We start from the raw sequence: 23396 nt of genomic DNA, 5'->3' as shown, positions 1-23396 counted from the left end.
CGTGGCACAGCAGGAGGTGAGCAGCGGGCAAGCCAGCAAGGCTTCATCTGTATTTATAGCTGCTCCCCATCGCTCACATCACCACCTGAGCTCCGCCTCCTGTCAGATCAATGGCAGCATTAGATTCTCATAGGAGCAGGAACCCCACTGTAAACTGCGCATGCGAGGGATCTAGGTTGCCCGCTCCTTGTGAGACTCTAATGCCTGATGATCTGAGGTGGAGCTGAGGCGTGATGCTAGTGCTGGGGAGCGGCTGCACAAACCGATTATCATTAGCAGAGAGGTTAACAATGTAATAATAACAGAAATACAGTGCACAATAAATGCAATGTGTTTGAATTATCTCAAAATTATTGTTCCCCCTCATTGCCCTGGGTCCGTAGAAAAATTGTCTTCCATGAAACCGGTCCCTGGTGTTAAAAAGGTTGGGGACAGCTGCCTATAGCCATTCATATTGCTGCCTGTTGCACCAATTTCTCTACTTTCAAATTTTTCTTCTCAAAGTCCCATCTCCCAAGAGTTATGTTTCTAGGTTTCTGATACTACCTTCTTGGTCTTGCTTTGCATAAAAGCCATGTTCATTTTTCATTTTATCTTAGCTCAGTAAGAGCATTCTCATTTCCAATTTAAATTTAAGTCATAATATTATGCTGAAAGATATGTCATTGAACTTCAATAGGGCATTTGGCAAGATCTCTTATAATATCTTAATGGAAAAGTTGGAGAAATCTTGGATGCATAGGCAATTATATAATTGCCTAAACTAAAGGTGGTGATTAACAAATTAGTATCTTTCTTAAGAAAGCTTATAGTGTCATGCTAGGGTTCTTATGCACACCCTATTTTAGTTAGCATTTTTATTAATGACTTAGATGCTGATTTCTAAAACAGATTCATTAAATTCACAGATGACAGAAAGCTGGAAAGGATAATAATACTTTCAGGTCACAATGGATTTAAAAAAAAATCTTAGCAGCCTAGATTAATGGCCTGAAGAAAACAAAAAGTTATAAAATGTTCTTTGCTGAGTCCAAAACACTAGGAGCAAAAGTATAGGATAAGATTGAGTTGGTTTAGTAATAGTCATTTTCTCCACAGTCAACTCGGCATGATTGCATATTGTTATTTAATTGCCAAAAAATTCAATATAGCCTTAAGCAGACATTAGAAGGCTAGCTGTTGAATATGGGAAAAAATGGCCTTTTTACCTTATGGAGCTAGATCACTCCTTTAGAATTGGATTCAGCTAAGGGTGACATTTTAAGAAATATTAGTAAGTTGAAATGCATTTAAAAATAAATCATTTGGATTATAAGCCATGCTATAAGAGGAATGTTTGAAGGAAGCAGGGATATTTAGACTGAACAAGAGTCACAAGATTCAAAGGCAACATGATTGTAGCAGGATGCAGGAAGTATTGGATAGGTCTTCATCTCAAGGAGCTTATGGTCAAGGTGATCAGTGTTATAATAGAAGCAGATTTAAAATGGGGAAGAAATGATTAATTTTTCCCTAGGAGAGTCAGGAAAGTTTTCACAGAGGTTGAGGCTGGAACTAACTGAATCTTAAAGGACAATGGAGACAATTTCAACTACCAGCGGGACAGGTCATTTGAGACAAAGGAAACAGCACATACATAACCCCCCAGGCAGGAGTTAAAGCAGTGGGTTAAAAAGTAAATGGAAGGTTGGTGGGCACAGTAATCCCAGCACTCTGGGAGGCCCAGGATCCTCCTCTGGAGGATCCCTTGAGACCAGGAGTTCAAGACCAGCCTGGACAACATAAGCGAGGCCCTGTCTTTGCAAAAAATAAAAAATAAATAAAGTAAATGGAAAGTGAGAAAATGAAGACAGCCAGTATATATCAAAGTTAGACTCCAGGTTTCTGCTCAAGTGTCATTTCCTCAGAGAAACTTTTCCTGGCCCCTAACTTCCAACCTAAATTAGATGTCCTAGTTATGCTGTCTTTTAGTGCTCTATAATTTTTCTCTATAGAACTCACAGCTTGTATTTGGTATTTATTTATTTATATTTGTGCAGTGTTTAGTATGAATTTGCCAGCTAGACTGCATACTCCATAAGGGTAGCCAGGCTGTGCCAGGCATATATGTGATAAAAAATAAATACAGTAGTCCCTCCTTAGCCTCAGGGGATATGTGCCAAGACCCCCCCAGTCGATACCTGAAACTGTAGATGGAAGCAAACCCTATATATTCTGTTTTTTCCTATACATACATACCTATGATAAAATTTAATTTATAAATTAGGCACAGTAAGATATTAACAACAATAACCAATAACAAAATAGAAAAATTAAGTAAAATAAGACTTGCTGGAACATAAGCACTGCAATACCACAACAGTTGATCTGATAACCAAGACAGCTACTAAGGGACTAATGGGAGGGAGCAAGATGGTGTGAAATTTCACCATGCAATTCCGAAGGTGCACAATTTGAAATTTATGAATTATTTCTGAAATGTTCCTCTTAATATTTTCAGACCATGATTGACTGTGGGTGACTGAAACCATAGAAAGCAAAATCTCAGGTAAGAAGGACTACTGTACATGTTAAATGATGCATATAAAGACAAAATTATAGCAGAGTATGATATGCACTATCCTATAGGTACACGTGTCTCAGGAGACAAAGAATAATTGAGCTAGTAGTATCTGAACTAACTGAGTCTAATAGGAGAAAGAAAAGAGAGGAAGGACATTAAAGACAGATGGAGCAGCTCCAACAAAAGCACAGGGCCATAAAGCAACACAGTGGGTATGAAGAAATTAGAGAATTTCCATATGTTTGTACATAAGTAGATGCGGGGACGTGATGGCTGACAAGACAGGGAAGTAGGCAAGGGATTGATCATTTGTTCATTCATTGAATATGTATTGAGCACCTACTCACAAAGGGCTTCCTAATCCATGCCAAGAAGTTTGGGTTTAATCCAAACATTATTGAGCAACTACTGAAGGATTTGAAAGTCCTGTGATTCAATTTGCATTTTAGAAAGTTCATTCTGGAGGTTGCACAGTGGATCACTTAGAGGATGACAAGACTGGAGACAAGTAGAGACCATTTAAACTGCTATTTCAGAAATCCAGGAAAGAAAGGTAGTGGGAGTGGGAGGAGATAGGGCATGGTTCAGGGAAATATTTAGACACTAAAATTGACAGAATTTGATGATATATTGGATTTGGAATATGAGAGACTGGAGTTTAGGATAATTCTTGGGATTCTGTTATACATAATGGGGTGAATTATGGTGAACAGATAAAAGAATTAAAGGAAGAAGAGAAAAACAAAGTGGGAAAATTATGAAGTCCATTTTGTACGTATTGATACCTATAGAAGAGATTGCTCATTGTCTACCAGAATCCACTTTCTCTCTTCTTTACATAATGGTAGCTAATATTTGGCTGCCCAGCCCTCCTTTGGAACTGCATTTCCCAGTCATACCTTGCAGTGCGGCGGTGGGCATATGAGTAAGATTTTGCTGGTGGAATGTGACCAAGAGCAAAGAATGCAACTTCTTTCTCACTTGCTTAAGAAGAAATCCTTGTGCCTAGATTTTTTCTCCTTCCTCTTTTTACTGCTTAGAATGGTGATGACCAAAATTACCTACGGAAGTCATAAGTTGAGGATGGCATTAGCCTCTATTAGCCTGGGTCCCTGCATGTATCAGAGCTGTCTTCTCATCTAGGACACTCATTTTGGGATACTTATATGGTAGAGAAATATGCTTATTGTCCTTCAAGTCATTAATTTTTAGAGTCTTTTCATTATAGCAGCTTAGCCTACCTCACATAACATCTAAGTAGAGCTAAGAACAGTTGAATATACTAGTCTGAAGTTCAGGAAAGAGGCAATCAGTTATCAAATTGGATTAAGGCCAGGTGGGGTGGCTCATGCCTGTAATCCCAGCACTCTGTGAGGCCAAGGCAGGAGGATTGCTCAAGGTCAGGAGTTCAAGACCAGCCTGAGCAAGAGTGAGACCCCCATCTCTACTAAAAATAGAAAGAAATTAATTGGCCAACTAAAAATATGTAGAAAGAATAGCCAGACATGTTGGCGCATAGTCCCAGCTATTCAGGAGGCTGAGGCAGGAGGATCACTTGAGCCCAGGAGTTTGAGGCTGCTGTGAGCTAGGCTGATGCCATGGCACTCTAGCCTGGGCAACAGAGTGAGACTCTGTCTAACACACACACACAAAAAAAACTAATTGTATTAATGTCAAAGTCATGGATAGGAATAAGTCTCTCATAAAAAAAGTATGTATACAAATAGTTTTGGGGCATATAGTTTTGTATAGTAATCAAAAATAATGTTTTGTATTTCTGTAGTGTCTGTTGTGACCTCTCCTTTTTCATTTCTTATTGAGTTTATTAGAGTCTTTTCCCTTTGAGTTCTTGTCAATCTAGCAAGAGGGTTATCAATTTTGTTTATCTTTTCAAAAAACCAGCTTCTGGTTTTGTTGATCTTCCATATAATTCTCTTGTTCTCAATTTCATTTAGTTCAGCTACATAATGAGGATGAAATGGACAAATTCCTGGAAACATACAACCTCCCTAAGTTCACCCAGGAGGTAACAGAATTTCTGAATAGATGAATCTCAAGCTTAGAAATTGGAGCAGTAATTAATAACCTGCACAAATGGAAAAGTCCCAGACCAGATGGCTACACTTCAGAGTTTTATCAAACATACAAAGATGAACTAATACCTATATTACAGAAATTATTCCACAACATTGAGAAGGATGGCATCCTTCCTAACTCATTCTACAAAGCCAATATCACCTTGATACCAAAGCCAGGAAAGGATGCAACAAAAAAAGAAAATTACAGACCAATATTCCTCATGAATATAGATGCAAAAATCCTCAACAAAATTTTAGCAAATAGAATTCAGCAGCACATCAAAAAATATTTCACCATGACCAGGTGGGCTTTATTCCAGGGATGCAAGGCTGGTTTAACATACGCAAATCTATAAATGCAATTCACCTCATAAATAAAAACAAGAATGAAGACCATATGATTCTCTCAATAGATGCAGAAAAAGCATTTGACAAAGTCTAACACAGCTTTATGATAAAAAACTCTTAACAAAATAGGCATAGGTGGCTCATACCTTAAAATTATCAAGTCCATTTATGACAAACCCATGGCCAATATTATACTGAATGGGGAAAAATTGAAACCATTCCCACTTCGAACCAGAACTAGACAAGGATGACCACTATCTCCTCTTCTATTCAACATAGTGCTCAAAGTCCTAGCTATAGCAATCAGGAAAGAGAGGCGTATTAAGGGCATCCAAGTGGGGGCAGATGAGATCAAACTCTTACTCTTTGCTGATGATATGATATTATATCTAGAAAACCCCATGGATTCATCCATGAGACTCTTAGATTTAATAAATGATTTTGGTAAAGTCTCAGGTTACAAAATCAATACACACAAATCAGAGGCGTTCATATACACCAATAACAGTCAAGCCGAAACTCAAATCAAAAACGCAATACCATTTACTATAGTCCCAAAGAAAATTAAATATCTAAGAATATATTTAATGGAAGATATGAAAGACAAGAACTACAAAACGCTAAAAAAAGAAATTGTAGAAGATGTAAACAGATGGAAAAAATCTACCTCGTTCATGGATTGGTAATATCAATATCATTAAAATGTCAATATTACCTAAAGTGATCTACAGAATAAATGCAATCCCCATCAAAGCACCATCAACATTCTTTACAGATCTAGAAAAAAATAATTCTTCACTTTGTATGGAACCAGAAAAGACCTCGTATAGCCAAAGCAATCTTAGATAAAAAGAACAAACTAGGAGGCATCAGTCTTCCTGACTTCAAGCTGTACTATAAAGCAATAATAATTAAATCAGCATGGGACTGGCACAAGAACAGAGGCATCAATCTTTGGAACAGGACTGAGACTCCAGAGATGAAACCATCTGCATATGGCAACCTAATCTTTGATAAAGCAGACAAAAATATACCCTGGGGAAAAGAATCTCTTTTCAATAAGTGGTACTGGGAAAACTGGATAGCTACATGCAGAAGAATGAATCTGGATCCCTACCTCTCACCTCTCACAAAAATCAACTCAAGATGGATAACAGACTTAAGCCTAAGTCATGAAACCTTAAGAATCCTAGAAGAAGATGTTAGGAAGAACCTTCCAGACATCAGCCTAGGCAAAGAATTCTTGAAGAAGATCCCCAGAGCAATCACTGCAGCAACAAAAATAAAAAAAATGAGATCTGATCAAATTAAAAAGCTTCTGCACAGCCAAGGAAATTGTCATTAGAGCAAATAGACAACCTACAGAATGGGAGAAAATATTTTCTCTCTACACTTCCAATAAAGGTCTGATAACAAGAATCTATCTAGAACTCAAAAGAATTAACAAGAAAAAAAAAATCAAAAACCCCATCAAGAAATGGGCAATGGAAATGAACAGAAACTTTTCCAAAGAAGACAGAATAATGGCCAGCAAACATATAAACAATGTTCAACATCTCTAATCATTAGAGAAATCCAAATCAAAGCTACAATGAGGTATCACCTAACCCCAGTGAGATTGGCCTCTATCAAAAAATCCCCAAACAACACATGCTGGCGAGGATGCGGAGAGACAGGAACACTCCTACACTGCTGGTGGGACTGCAAATTAGCGCAACCTTTATGGAAAAGAATTTGGAGATACCTCAAAGAGCTAAAAATAGAAATACCATTCAATCCAGCAATAGCATTATTAGGTCTCTACCCAAAAGAGCATAAGACATTCTATTATAAAGACATCTGCACCCAAATGTTTATGGCAACACAATTCACTATTGCAAGGAATGGAAACAACCCAAGTGCCCATCAATTCATGAGTGGATTATTAGAATTTGGTATACGTTTACAATGGAATATTACTCAATTCTAAGAAATGATAGTGAGCTAGCACCGCTTATATTATCCTGGATTGAGTTTAAGCCGGTTATCCAAAGTGAGGTGACACAAGATCGGAAGAGTGGGCTCCACATGTACTCACCATCAAACTGGTACTGACTGATTAACACTATGGTGCTCAAATGGTGGTGGTGTTCACAGGGGATTTGGGGGTTGGGGGGGTAGACCCACATCTGAGGGATGTGATGAGCATTGTGGAGGGGAAGGGCATACCTCTAACCCTTGCTAGGGAGAGACAAAGATATAAAATGCAATCAAAATGTTTGTATTCTCATATTTTCTTGAAATAAAAAAAAATAAAAATATAGTGGACTTTTCATAGCTGATTAAATGAGAATCACTCTGAAATATGATACCGATTGCACAACTGATTTTTCCAATCATGTTCTGGTAAAAACAGAGCAAGATTCTTATTCAATCTTATCCAAATAACTATATTGCAAGTAAAGTCACAAATCTTAGTAAAAGTTGTTTCTGAATTCTAAGGAATGAATGAGAATCAGATACCATTAAAATTGTTTCATTTTAGTTTACAGAAGCATAGTCTATTAAACCAACACTTAAGATATAGCTGCCCGCCTCCCCGCAAAAAAGAGAAAGGGCTTCCTCATATAACCATGAAGAATAGAACATTCAAATAACACCAATAATATCCAAACAAATAACCACAACTAAATTAGCCTCATCAGTTCATTCAGTCCTTAGTAAGTCAGTCTTATTCCACTGGATACTGCTTTCATAAAATATGTCTGTTGCTGGACTGAAAAAAATCCTGGAAAACCTGACTTAGGCCCTGAAATAGTAATGACATTTGTCTAATACCTGCTTGAAAGCCTGTACTCTGTACTTGACTGAAGTGGCAACAGTTCATTCTGCTGGTACAGTCCTTTGCACAGGTTCTGAAACTCTTCTTTGCTGAAGGTATAAATTCTAGCTGTAGCTTGTAGCAGAGCCATTAGGCAAATATCAGAAGGAAGAAGAGCTCTGTCTGATATTGAAACTGATGGCTGTAGTTATTTATGACAGTAATAGTATCATCACAATGGACATGAGTAAATTTCTTTCTTGGGAGATAGTACATAACTATTTCATAAGGGCACTGATGATTTATTTCCAGAGTCTTCTCAAAATGTGTACAATCTATAAAATATTTATAAAAATAAATAACATAAAAAGTATACAAATAAAGGGAAAAAAAGGACTTCAGATAGAACACAAGGGAATGCAATATTTAAAGTGTGCACAGAAGAAAAATGAGGATATGACAGTGAAGAGTGAAAAAAAAATAATAAGAGAATTAGAGAACAGTGGTATTACTGAAGCCAAGATAGGAGATAGTATTAAGGGCAGAGCTGTCAAAGGAAGCTGTCAAGGAAAGAAGTTCCATAAGAATATGGGAGACGATGGGACCTAGAACAACATGGATTGCCCTAGAACAGAGTTGAAAATTTTTTCACACTGCAAGAGAACATCAGTAGGACAGGAGGAGTGCACAGGAGGTAAGTTTCTAAAGGTGTCACAAGAAATTAAGAAATGATCGGTATTTTCTCTAAAAGTAGAAAATGAGGTTTGCGTTTGACTCATGGAAAGTGGCAATAGTTTAGAAAAGTTACCAGGGATAGAAAAACATGTTGCAGTGAAACTGGCATTGAATTTTTTCCTCCACATGTAGATAGTAGGAGGGTGTAGAGGGTAACCTTGATCCCAAATGGGGATTCTGTGGTATGCAGATGCAGGTCAAAAAGCAGAGGGTATTGGTGAGAGTAGTTGGGGGAGTTCTCTCTTCATCACTTTGATCCTTACACTCATAGAGATTTTATATCAGGTCTGTCATATTTATCTGCTACAAACTTGGCACCATCATTATCATCACACCTTTCTAAGTCTGGGAACCTCTTCCTATATAGTTCTGGGTTACAGTTTTCCAGTGAAAGAAATTTCTGTGAGATTAAGAAGGTGGAAGCAAAGAGGAAGCCATTATTCCTAGGTCAAGGAGGCCAGAAGTGGTAGCTTTTAGAACTCCTCCACAGTGACTTTTTCTATAGACTTCTGGAAGCCTTCTACATCTTCACTCTTTTAGCTCCTATCACATTCACATAAACTCTAATTCCTACATGAAATCTCTTATTCCGATAATATTCATGGTGGTTCTCTTTTCCTGACCAAAACCTCATGGATATGCCAGGCCTAGTGTTGATGTGGCTGTGTCCTCCATTTTTGAAAGGAAAGAAGAAACATTAATAAAATTTAATTATTCTGACCTTCATTCAACTCTGTTTTCCTTGGCAATGTCATCTGGAGATATCTCAAGCACTATTGCCTTGAATTCTTGAATCCCATCACCCTAAAGTGTTTCCTGCATTCTGGGAGCAGGCTTCTTCCTGGGTGCCATCATTCCCACAGAGCTTCCACATAAGTGGATACTGTCATGTCAGACAAACACCCTGCATTCTTGGCAGCACTCATCAATAGGAGTCCAGGCAATGGACATAGGATTTGGATACATCATTGGGCTGACCCTGGATCCTCTTTAACAACTTCCTAAGTGGTGATTCACCACGATCATACTTAGCCAGTAATTTAGAGAACAAGAAGGTTCTTTACTACACCAGTTGGTATCTTGTGTCTCCGGTAGTGCAGGTACCAAAGACAGCTATATACACAGATTAAATTATAGGATGTGACAGGGTTTAAAGAACCACCTTTGTCTAGCTTACAAGATAAGTCCTACTTAGTTCTGGGCACACAGTAGGAGCCAAAGTTACTTGGATTGTCAGAACCTGGGTTTCTGAATCCTCGTTGGTAGCCAACTATTGTGATTAAGAGTATAGACTCTGCAGCCAGAATACCTGAGGTTAAATCTTGTTTTGAGTTTGAAAAATCTGCATAATCTCTCTGTAATTCACCTATCAAAAAAAAAGAATAATAAGGTGAGGATGAAAGAAATAATGCATTTAAAGTAGTCAATACATCCTGGCATTATAATAATCATATAGGAATACCTGGAATATATTGTGGGTTTGATTCCAGGCCATTGCAAGAAAGCAAATATCACAATAAAGTGAGTTACACAAATTTTTTTGGTTTTCCAGTGCACATAAAAGCTACGTTTACACTATAGTGTAGTCTAGTAAGTGTGCAATAGCATTATGTCTAAAAAAATTGTACAAACCTTAATTTAAAAATATTGGGTTAATGAAGAAATTAATAAGGAAATAAAAATATTCTTGAAACAAATGAAAATAGAAACATAACTTATTAAAACCAATGGTATATAGAAAAAGCAATTTTTGTTAGATGGTATCTCATTGTGGTTTTGATTTGCAATCCTTTTCAAACTATTTCAAAAAATTGAAGAGGAGGCAATTCTTCCTAACTCATTCTATGAGGCCAGCATTACCCTGATACCAAAACCAGACAAGAACACAACAACAACAACAAAACTATAGGCCAATATCCATGATAAACATAAATGCAATAATCCTCAACAAAATATTAGCAAACCACATCCAACAAAATATCAAAAAGATAATACATCGTGATCAAGTAAGATTTATCCCAGGGATGTAAGTATAGCTCAACATATGCAAATCGATAAATGTGATACATCACAGATGTAAGAATATAAACTATACAATCACAAAGAACATGTTTTCTGATTCCACAACAGATTCAGTCTATCCATCGGTTCTTCTTTGTTTGTTTAGTTTTTTCTCAGTATCTAAAATTGCTCAAGGGCAAGGACTTTAACTCTGAAATGATCTAACCTGGAATTCCTTCAAGGTGTTCTTCAGAGCTGTGGTTCCTTGTGATATTAACTAGTATCGCACAAAAGAGAAGAAAGAAGGAAGTGTTCCACAGTCAACTCAACTTATTTGGGGATTTTCTAGGTTCAACGGAACTTCTGTTTACCATGGAGACTTTTCAGCACCTTTAATGTATTGGTATGCACTGTGAATCTCCCATAAGAGATTTCCTAAGCTGCTTTGGCTACAGAACCCCCTTTTTCCTCCTCACATCTATTTATTGGAACAGATGTCCTGACATGGTTATCTGTTCTCAATTTTAGAGAATGTCAAGTTGTCTTGTTGTCCCCAATATACTAGAAGGATTTTTTTCTTTTCAATATTACAAAATACTCTATGAGATGCAGTGTGAATGAGAAGTTCTCTATCATGTACCACTGGAGATGGTGCAAGGCTGAGGTTGCACATGACAACTTTCAGGAAAACATTTTAAGTCCAGAGTTTGGCCTAGGATCATACTATGTGGTCCTTAAATGCAGTGAAAAATCTTACATTATGTGTGTATGTGTGTTTGTGTACATAGTTGTGTATGTGCTTGTGTTGACTGTTGTGTACTTTATAAAATTTTCATAATTTATTAATTGATAATGTATGTAGTATTACATAATTTTTATTATACACACATAATTTTTATGTAATTGTATAAATGTGATTCTAGAGTGTACATAGGTTTCTAACTATACAATCACATAATAGATGCAGACAATGCATTTGATAAAATTCAACATCTCTTCATGATAAATGAAAAACTTCCAACAAACTAAGCATAGACGGAATATACCTCAACATGATAAAAGCCATATATGACATAACCACAGCTAACATCTTACTGAATGTAGAACAGCAGAAAGTCTTTCCTTTGATAACTAAAACAAGACAAAGATGTCTACTTTCACCACTCTTATTCAACATAGTACTGAAAATTCTAGTGAGAGTAATCAGGAAAGAGAAAAAAATAAAAGGCAACTACATCAGAAAAGAGGAGGTCAAATTATCCCTTTGCAGATGACATGATGTTAAATGTAGAAAAGATGCCTTAAAAATTCTTAGAATTGATAAAGAAATTCAACAAAGTTGCAAGATACAAAATCAACATATAAAGATTAATAGTGATTCTATACACTAAACTAGCTGACAAATAAATCAATCCCATTTACAATAGCTACAAAAATAAAATAAAATATCTAGGAATACATTTAACCAAGGAGATGAAAGATTTCTACAAGGAAAACTATAAAACATTGTTGAAAGATGTCAATGAAGACACAAACAAATGGAAAGATATCTTATGTTTATGGATCAGAAGAAGTAATAGTGTTAAAATGACCATGCTACCCAAAGCAATCTACAGATTTAATGCAATCCCTATGAAAACACCAATTACATTCTTCAAAGAAATAGACAAAACAATCCTAAAATTCATACAGAACTACAAAAGACCCCAAATAGACAAAGCAATACTTAGCAAAAAGCACAAAGCTAGAGACATTACACTATCTGACTTCAAAATATGCTACAAAGCTATATGATAGTGACACAAAAAGAGACATGTAGATCAGTGGAATAGAATAGAGAATCCAAAAATGAATGCATGTGTTTACAACCAACTGATTTTCAACAAAGATGCCAAGAACATACACTGAAAAAAGGACACCCTCTTCAATAAAAGGTGCCAGGAAAACTGAATATCCATTTCTAGAATAATGAAACTAGACCCTTATCTCACTATATACAAAAATCAACCCCAAATGGATTAAAGACTTAAAACCCGAAACTATGAAACTTATAGAAGAAAATATAGGAGAAATACATCAGGACATTTGTCTAGGCCAAGATGTATGACTAAAATTTCAAAAGCACAGGAGACAAAACTAGACAAATGATATTCTGTTAAACTAAAAACCCTCTGCATAGCAAAGGAAACAATCAAAAGAGTAAGGAGACAACCTGTAGAATGGGAGAAACTATTTGCAAACTATGAATCTAACATGGGACTAATATCCAGAATATACAAGAAACTCAAACAACTCAACAGCAAACAAATAATTCAATTAAAAATGAGCAAAGGATCTGAATAGACATTTTCTAAAAGAAGACATACAAATGGCCAGCAGGTATATGAAAAAAAAAAATGCTCAACATCACTAATCATCAAGGAAATGCAAATCAAAACCACAATGAGATATCATCTCACCACAATTACAATGGCTATTATCAAAAAAAAAAAAAAAGAAGCAAATGCTGGTGAGGCTGCAGTCATTATGGAAAACAGTAGGAAGGTTTCTCAAAAAACTAAAAATAGAACTACTGTATGATCCAGCAATCCCACTAGTGAGTATTTATCTAGAGGAAAGGAAATCAGTATATCAAAGGGATACCTAGACTTGCATATTATTGCAGCACTAGTCACAAGAGCCAAGATATAGAATCAACCTAAGCATCTATCAATGGATGAATGGATAAAGAAATGTCATATATATACTCAATGGCATACTATTCAGCCATAAAAAGGAATGAAATCATGTCATTTGTAGCAACATGTATGGAACTGGAAGTCATTATTTTAAGTGTAATAAGTCAGGCACAGAAAGACAAGTATTGCAAGTTCTCACTCATATGGGGGAGCTAAAAGAGTTGATATTGTGGATGTGGAGAGTAGAATGGTTGTCTGAGGCTGAGAAAAGGGTAGCAGGGATGAAGAGAGGTTGGTGAATGGGTACAAACATACAGTTAGATAGAAGGAATAAGTTCTATGTTTGACAGCACAGTTAACAAAAATTTATTATATAATTCAAAATAACTAGATTTGAAATGTTCCCAACACAAAGAAATAATAAATGTTTGAGGTGATAGATATCCTATGTACCCTAATATTACCATTATACATTATGTGCATGTGTCAAAATATCACATGTGCCCCATAAATATGTACAATATGTATCAATTAAAAATACTTTTTTAGTAAAAACGCTAATGATCATCTGAGCCTTCAGCAAATCATAAGCTTTTTTCTGGTGGAGGGTCTTGCCTCGATGTTGATGGATGCAGACTGATCAGGGTGGTCGTTACTGAAAGTTGGGTGGCTGTGGCAATTCCTTAAAAGAAGATAATAATGAAGTTTTCTGCATTAATTGACTCTTCCTTTCATGAAAGGTATCTCTGTAGAATGTGATGCTGTTTAATAGTATTTTACCCATAGTAGAATCTCTTTCAAAATTGGAGTCAAGCCTCTCAAACTATGTTGCTTTATCAACAAAGCTTATAGAATATTGTAATCCTTTGTTGTGATTTCAACAAAGTTTATAGCATTTTCACCAGGAGTAGATTCCATCTCAATAAACCACTTTCTTTGCTCATCCATAAGAAGCAACTCCTCATCCGTTCAAGTTTTATCATGAGATTGCAACAATTCAGTCACATCTTCAGGCTTCACTTCTAATTTTAGTTCTCTTGCTATTTCCACCACATGTGTAGTTACTTCCTCTGCTGAAGTCTCGAACCCCTCAAATTCATCTGTGAGAGTGGGTAGCAACTTCTTCCAAACTCCTGTCAATGCTGATATTTTGACCTTGTCCCATGAATCACGAATATTCTTAATGGCATCTAGAATGGTGAATCCTTTCCAGAAGTTTTTTGCATTTACTTTTCCCAGATCTATTAGAGGAATTGCTATCTATGGCTGCTATAGCATTAGAAAATATATATTAATATTTGTTAAATAAAACTTGAAAGTCAAAATTACTCCTTGATCCATGGACTGCAGAATACATGCTGTGTTAGCATGCATGAAAACAACAATCTCCTGGCAAATATCCATCAGAGTTTGTGGGTGACTAGGTGCATTGTTAATGAGAAGTAAACTTTTTAAAGAAATATATTTTTTTTCTGAGCAGTAGGTCTCAACAATGGGCTTAAAGTATCCAGTAAACCATGTTGTACTAATTTGCAGTCACTCTGAAGTAATATTCATCAGGTGCTGGGCAGGTGGGGGGCGTGGAGAAGATGGGTAAACTCATAACTGATAGGTGCAGAGCACACTGTATGGGGGTTGGGCACGCTTGTAGCTCTGGCGTGGGAAATGCAAATGTATTATACGTAACCAAAATGTTTGTGCCCCCATAATAATCTGAATAAAAAAAAAAAAAAGAAAGGAAAGGAAATAAATAAATTGGAAAAAAAAAAAAAACCATGCTGTAAACAGATGTGCTGTCATCCAGGCTTTGTTATTCCATTTATAGAGCACAGACAGAGTAGATTTAGCATAATTCTTAAGGATCCTAACTATCCACAATGGTAAATGAGCATTGGCTTTAACTTAAAGTCTTCAGCTGCATTAGACCCTAGCAAGAGGGTCAGCCTCTCTTTTGAAGCACTGAAGCCAGACCTGGGCTTCTCCTCTCTAGCTATGAAAGTCTTTAAACCTCATGAACCAAACTCTGACACCTTCAAACTTTCTGCAGCTTCTTCACCTCTCACAGCCTTCATAGAATTGAAAGCAGTTAGGGCTTTGCTCTGGATTAGGCTTTGGCTTAAGGGAATGTTGTGGCTTCTTTGATCTTCTATCTAGACCACTAGAACTTTCTCCATAGCAGCAATAAGCTGTTTTTGCTTTCTTCTTGTGTTCATTGGAGTAGCACTTTTAATTTCCTTCAAGAACTTTTCCTTTGCATTCACAACTTGGGTGACCATTTGGCACAAGAGGCCTAACTTTCAGTCCATCTCAGTTTTCAAGATGCCTTCCTCACTAAGCTTAATCATTTCTAGTTTTTGATTTAAAGTGAGAGATGTGCAATTCTTCCTTTCACATGAACACTTGGAGGCCATTGTAGGGTTATTAATGGGCCTAATTTCAATATTGTTGTGTCTCAGGGAATAGGGAGCCCCAGTGAGAGGGAAAGAGAGTGGGCAACTGCTGGTCAGTGGAGCAGTCAGAACACACAACATTAATAATTATGTTTGCGGTCTTGTATGGGCACAGTTTGTGGCACCCCAAAACCATTACAATAGTAATATCAAATATCACTAATGACAGATCACCATAACAAATATTATAATAATGAAAAAGTTTGAAATATTGTAAGAAATTTCCAGTGTATGACACGTAGACACAAAATGAGCACATGCTGTTAGAAAAATGGCAGTGATAGACTTGTGCAAGGCAGGGTTGCTAGAAATTTGTAAAACAAAAACACGCTATCTGCAAGGCATAGTAAAGTACAATAAAATGAGCTATGCCTATACTAATAACTTTACTGTCTCTGCACTAAAATATGACTTAGTTTCCTGGTTATTCTCTTATTGCAATTTTATCTATTTTATTCTAAATAAAGGGCACACACAGATGTTTTAGTCTAGGCTTGTCAGGTATACTCTCTACCCTCACCTCCACCTGATGAACAATACCTACCATGAGATAGCTTTTTCTTTTGTGTGTGCTCAAGCTTACCGCGTAGCCTCACTTACATCTCAAAACTGTCCTGTCCAACTACTGCTTCATGTTATACCATCTTGCCCCAACCACCACCTTCGTACCCTCATCTACCCCTCGCCCCTTTGCCCACTCTACCCTAGCCATATTGTTTCCCAGCTGTCCCTTAAGTGTACTAAGCAGCTCCTTCTACAGGGCCTTTATCCTTTGTTTTTATGCCTCGAAAACTCTTCCCCTGAGAATATGGCTTGAGCCCTCACTGCCATCTGGTCTTTGCACAAATGTCATTGCCTCAGACCTTCCTTTACCAACCCTGCATATAAAATAGACTACCCTCCAACTCCCAATCATCCTTACCCTGCTTTATTTTACTTTACATTATTATTCTCATGTGTCTTATCATATATTTATTCATTTATTAATTGTCTGTTTCTTCCCTCTCCCATTTCTAATGGAGTTTCCTTGCTTACACCTATTACTGGGAAAGAAGACATTCTATCTTGTTCACTAGTAGCGTAATGGGATAGGACCTGTCACAGCTCTCCAGACTCCTCTGATTTCTCCTTTTTAAAATTGAATATCACTTAGATAAAATAGAGTTGTGGGATAGTTCACTCTTTCCAAACAAGGCAAAACAATATTTTATTGTCTCATAAATGTAGTGCTTAGTACAGTCACTTTCTCATATGTTTTGCCAATAGTTAAACAAGGTGCTAGAGGGATGCAGGGGAAGCAAGTGATAAATACCATGAAAAACAAAAACATTATTTATTTTTATGTGCATGTAAAATTATATGCATGAGAAATATTTATAGGCAGATATTATATACCCTCTTGCTGCCCGCCTATTAGGATGCTTGTGAATACATTGGGCCACACAGACAATCCAGGATAATTCCCCCATCTCTAGATCCTCAATTTAACACATTTTCAAAGTCCCTTTACCCATGTAAGGTAACGTAATTCACAGGTTCCAAGGATTAGGAAGTGGACATCTCTGGAAGGTCATTATTCTGTCTACCACAATGACCAACAGGTAATAAATACATAGTTATAGTACAAAGAATAATGGACTTCAGGCCAGAAAGCCTGGGTTTGAGTATGTCCCTCCTCTCCCATGTGAGATTTCAGGAAACTCAACTGACCTCTTTGAGCCCATTTCCTCAAAGGCAAAATGAAGATAATAATACTTGCTATGGCTGAAAATGAATTAATTATATAAAAATACTTGGTCCGCCATAAGTTATTAAAGTTTAGTTTGGTTCTGTTCAACAGACATCTCCTGATCTCATACTATGTGCCTGGCACATGTATGTGCTGGAACACCATGGAAAAGAAGATATGTCCTTACTCTCAAGGAATAGTCTAGAAGACATGGAATCAAAAATATCACACTTGGGTGTGATTAGTGCAACAATATGAGTCTGCACAAGAAGAGCAGATAACTAAAAGAAAAGAGCAGTTTCTTCGAGAGAGAGAAAAAGTATCAAGGAAGGTTTCACAGAGCGAGTGGCAGTTTGAGCAAGATTTATAAGAATAAATCCATTTTTAGACAGATAGAAGTAAGAGGTTATTTTAGGCAGAAAAACAGCCATACGAAAAACTGCACTGTGCATTTAGAGAATTACAAAGGGGTTTGATACTAGTGTTTCTTTCATACAAGACAGGGAGTCAGTAGTTAACAATGTAAGACAATTTAAGACCGGAAAACTGAGATGAAGAAAAGTTTTCTGTGTTGTGTTCAAAAGTTCAACTCTGTACGTAGTGAGAAATCACTTAAACATTTTAAGCAGAGAGGTGACCACCTATTTCAGTTTGCCTGGGATCATCCTGGTCATAGCAGGGACAGGCTTATGACCCAGAAAAACTCTCAATCCAGGGAGAACCAGGATGGTTGGTCACCCTGTAAAAGAAATGATTTGATCAACTTAATTTCCACACAATTCATTGTGGCTAGCTCACTGTGACAGTGAGCTAGAAAACAGCAGGATGGAAGAAAAGAGATTGATAAGAGACCAGGCAAATAGTCTTTGGGAGAGATGATGAGACCCTAAACTGAAGTAGTGACTGTGGGATGAAGGTGGGAGGAAGAATTTACAGGGTGTTTAGATAGCAAAATTTATTAATACATAACTTGCTGAATGATCTGATGTGGGAAACGAGAAAGCAGAAGAAATCTAGAATAACTCCTAGGATTTGGAGTGACTGACTGAGTGGTCTTAATGCCAGTGGACAGAAGTATAGGAAGCTAAGTGAGTTGATTGAGATAGGAAATTTTAGTTTGGGACATGTTAGATTTGGGTCTGATGTTTCCATGAGACATCCCAGATGGAGCTCTCCAGGGCATGGTCCAGATTTTGGGGGCAGATCAGAACTGGAGAGATAGTCACATTCTCTATATTCTTTGGAGATGGAAAAAATATGGGAGTTGTATATTTATGAATAAGAATTACAACAGCTACCACTTATTGGTGTTCCTGTGTTGAGAAATTGAGTTGGGAGTAACAGAGACTAGTTTGAGCAAATTTAAGCATAATTCCAATATAGATAAGGACACAGGGGTGTGTCACAAAACCCATGGGCATGGATGCCACTGGGTTTCGGCAAGGGACTGGAGCCAGGGAGGACCATGCCATCAGGACTCTTGTTGTCTTTTGTCTCCGGTCTTCATTGTGCCTCCTCTCCCTGCTTCATTATTCTCTCTCGGAAGAGATAGCTTTTTCCTGCTTCCCAAGCCATATGGCTGTTCACATGTGGCTGTTTATACTTCTAGAGTCAATATCTACTTCCTTCAAGGTACCAGGCAGAGACTAAGAAGGGAATCACATAGTGCTGATATTTAATTACAAGAGAAGGTTGAATCAGGTGGATAACCTGGACCAAATAATTGTGGAGAGGGCTTAGAAGAAAATCGGTAGTCCCCAAAATGATAGCAGTAGGGAAGATGACCCAAGGTATCCACTACACACATATGTTCTTATTTATCCTTAGAATAACACTATGAGGTATTTATTAGAATAAATTAGTATAATAATTTAGTATAGTAGTATAATTTATTAGAATAAATTAGTATCCTTAGAATAACACTATTCCTTATGCTGCAAATGCTCTGAAGGCAAAGACCATGTCAACTTGCTCACCACTGTATAGATGGCGGTGCACCTAGCACAGTGCCTAGCTCATGCTTAATAATTCATTTTTTTATGATTGAGTAAATTGAATGAATGAACCTCAATTTTACATCTGAGGAAACCTGGGGTCAGAGGGTTTCAATCACTTTCCCAAGGTGACACATTCAGGTAGTAAAAAAGGAGAATGAAACCCAAATCTAGTCCACTTCAGACTTTGTGCTGAGAACTGACAAAAACTCCCTTTCTGGTGAAACCTTCACTGCTACCCCAGAAGCCTGAATATCCTTGGCAAACAATATTTTTCAGACCCTGAAAGTAAAATGACAGTGGAGAATCCAGTTATATATCCCAACCAGTAGATGAGAGAGATGGTCAGGGGCCTGGCCTGTTCTGGAAGCCAGGACGAACGCTCCGCACATCTACAGAAGGGGCTGGGGGCCAGCTCTCTGCCATGTCCTGGGGCAAGAGCTCAGGACTGGTGTTAATAACGTGCAGCATAGCAACACAAGACACTGGGAGGGCATTTGTGGTACAGCAGACCTAGGCAGTCATGTCACACAACTTGACCATCTCACAACTAAAATTTCCAGCAGGAAAAGGTCCCAGGTGTGTCTCCACCCATAGGCCCAAAAAGCAAAACAAGATGATCTTAGATTCTTTACGAGGGCTGTGCAACTTTCAATCCCTTCAATACAAGAATTCAAGTCCACCAACTAATAAACATTGCTTTAGCACTCATTCCATCTACCATGTTAGATATTTAAGCAATATGGCAAAGTGACCATATTTTCAAAGCCAAAGAACACGTGATTTGACAAAAGATTTTTCTTGCTATGTTTCTTTATTCATATAAATAAGAATAAATTTGATCATACTTAATTATATATTTAACAAATCATCTCTCGCTTGCATTATTGCAATAGCTTCATAATTGACCTCCCCAATTCTTCTCTTGCCCCCTCCCAGTTTATTCTCAACATAAGGGTAAAGTGCAAATTTTGAAAAGGAAATCAGATCACTCCTCTGTTCTAAACCTGACAGTGACTCTCTGTCTCACTTGAAGTAAAAGCCAAAATCTGAAGCCTAAGGGTCAGGACCACATATTCTAAGTACTCACCCTCTCACTCACTCTGCTCCAGCCACACTGGCTCCTGACTGCTCCATGACGTTGCCAGGCGCACTGTACCCCAGGACCTTTGAATAGGTTGGTCTGTTGGTTGAATGAATGAAAGAACAAAATCATTTATTAGGTAGAATTTAAAGGATATAATATAGAACTATAGTTTCTAGTCTCTGAACTTAAAATATAGTTGGGCTGACAAAAGATTTCAAATTTTAAATAATTAGATCAATATAAGACCGGGTGCTAAATTGTATGCATGTGACTGTAAATGTCACATAAATAGAGAAAAAAATAATTATGTAATAAAAATCAAAGATTGTATAAATTTTAAAACATAATAATAATGATGATACTATTAACCCATATGGCGCTATAGAGATAACAGGATTTTATCATTTTGTGTTCATTTTATCCTCATAATAGCCCTTTGCGATAAGTAAGAGACATATTATTACCCCATTTTATAGATGAGGTAGCTGAGTGAAGAGAACTGTATGGTTTATACAGGGAATACAACCAGAAAGGGGTAGAGGTAAAACTCAGATCTCCTGATAAAAAACCATTCATTCATTTATTTATTCACCTATTCAACAAATATTTTGAGTATATACAATGTGCCAGGCAGTGCTCTAGGTATTTGCATTATAGCAGTAAATGAGACAAAGACTCATAGAACTTATATGCCAGTTATGAAGGTATATATACATTTTGTTTTTTGAGACAGAATCTCACTCCTTTATCATGGCATGGTAAAATGCCATGGCACCAGCCTAGTTCACAGCAACCTCAAATTTCTGGGCTCAAGTAATCTACCTGCCTCAGCTTCCTGGATAGCTGGGACTACAGGCACACATCAAGATGCCTGGCTAATTTTTATAATTTTAATAGAGATGGGGTCTCACTCTTGCTTAGGCTGGTCTTGAACTCCTGAGCTCAAGCAGTCCTCCTGCCTCAGCCTCCCAGAGTGCTAGGATTGCAGGTAGGAGCCACCGTACCTGGCAAACATATACTTTTTAACTTATTTTTAATTTTTTTACTAAGATGGTATTTATGTAGATCAAAATTTAATCTTTAGTGTACAGTTCCACAAGCTTTTACAAATACAAATAGCCATATAACCACCTCCATAATGAAGATATAGAACAATCACATCACCCCTAAAACTACCCCAGGGCCCTATCACAGTTAACCTCTCTCCTCAGCCCCAGGTTCTGGCAATCACTCATCTGTTTTATGTCTCCATGGCTTTGCTTTTTCCAGGATGTCATATAAATGGAATTAAGAGAACACAGCCTCCTGAGCCTGGCTTTTCACTTAGCATAATGCATTTGAGAGTCATCAATTTTGTTGTATATAACTGTGAACATACTATAATTATTGTTTATCCATTTATCAGGCAAAGAACATGTGAATTGTTTCCAGTCTTTGGCTACTACAAGTAAAGCTTCTATAAACATTTGCATGCAGGTTTTTGTGTGAATATAAGTTTTCACTTCACATGGGTGAACATCTAGGAGTGAGATTGCTAGGTCGAATGGTAAGTGCATATTTATCTTTATAAGAACTGTCAGTTTTCCAAAGTAGCTGTACTATCTTTTCCTTCCCAGAGTTCTAGTTGCTCTGCATCCTAGCAAGTTCACTAGTGTTGAAGTGAGTTTAGTGTAATCAAGGCAGCCAACCTCTGTGTTTCTTAGGATAGGAGCTACAGAATCTATATTTAAATTAACATCCAGAGGGCCCTCCCTTTACTACCATTCTCCAAATAGAGATCCACCTTGCTTTATCACTCACAACCCTGTTTGACAAATAGGTCAGCCAAGACTCCAGACTGCTGGGTTGTGGGACTAATAGGTGAGGGAACCAGTCCTACAGCAAGCAAGTTCTAAACTTGGCTGGTATGTACCTGACTCAACTTGCCTCTGGCTTTACACAGAGACCAGCACTGGGTTGGACTTTATTTCAGCTGAACTCCAGCTACCAGCAGCCTTGAGCAGCTTGCAGGAGAAAGAAGCAGCTGAATTCAATATTTCAGTTTTGCATTTAGGTAGAGGATGATTTTAAAGCTGTGGAACATACACTCACAAAAGACCCTCAGTCGGCAAATGTCTCCCTCCCACTTAGACCAATCTGAACCATTCATTACCACCTGCCTGTCAGAATTCTATGGGATAGGAGGGCAGGAGGCAGAAAGTAAAGAAATCAGGAAGTCCATTAGAGATTACTAGCAATCTGGCTCCTCATGAAAGAGCAGGGACAGAAATTTTTTTCTATCTATAAACACTGCACACACACACACACACACACACAATCCATGGTTTTAAGACCTGAGAAGAGTGAGCCTTCATAGCGAGAATGAGGTGACTATGAATTGTAGATAACCAAGAAGGGCCTTCCAGAGTCTAGACTGAAACCAGAGGAAGTAAGCTTGTAGACTGGAGAAGCAGGATAAATACACCATAACCCCCCGACCCCCAGAGGATCAGTCATATACTAAATGGAAGAGAAAGAAGGAGATAATCTATGTGTCCTGACAGCAAATCCAGGGCCCATGCTTTGAAGTGCTGCCCCCAGAATAAAGGGGTCTGATGTGAGGACTCTGTCTCCATTATAGACAGAGTTTGCAGTGTTATCATTACCATCATACACTGCATCAAGATTATTGGCATCATAATAATCTTTAGTCAATGTGGCCTACCAGCCAACTGAGCTAGAACCAAGAACCACTTCCAATCAGACCAATCACAGGCCACTTCTGCATAGTACTAGGTGCCCAGTGATATTAGTTAATCCTGAACACAATGTCTAACATATGATTTTAGCTCTCAGACATCATGATGACGTCTTTCATAAAACAGACAAAGATGTCAATAAAATGCAAAAAGAAAGATAGTAGTTTGAAAATTTTGAGTTAAAATAAAAATTTC

This window comes from Microcebus murinus, chromosome 2 (assembly GCF_040939455.1).
Source record: "Microcebus murinus isolate Inina chromosome 2, M.murinus_Inina_mat1.0, whole genome shotgun sequence".
Taxonomy (NCBI): Eukaryota; Metazoa; Chordata; class Mammalia; order Primates; family Cheirogaleidae; genus Microcebus; species Microcebus murinus.
Note: the sequence above shows the minus strand (reverse complement) of the source record.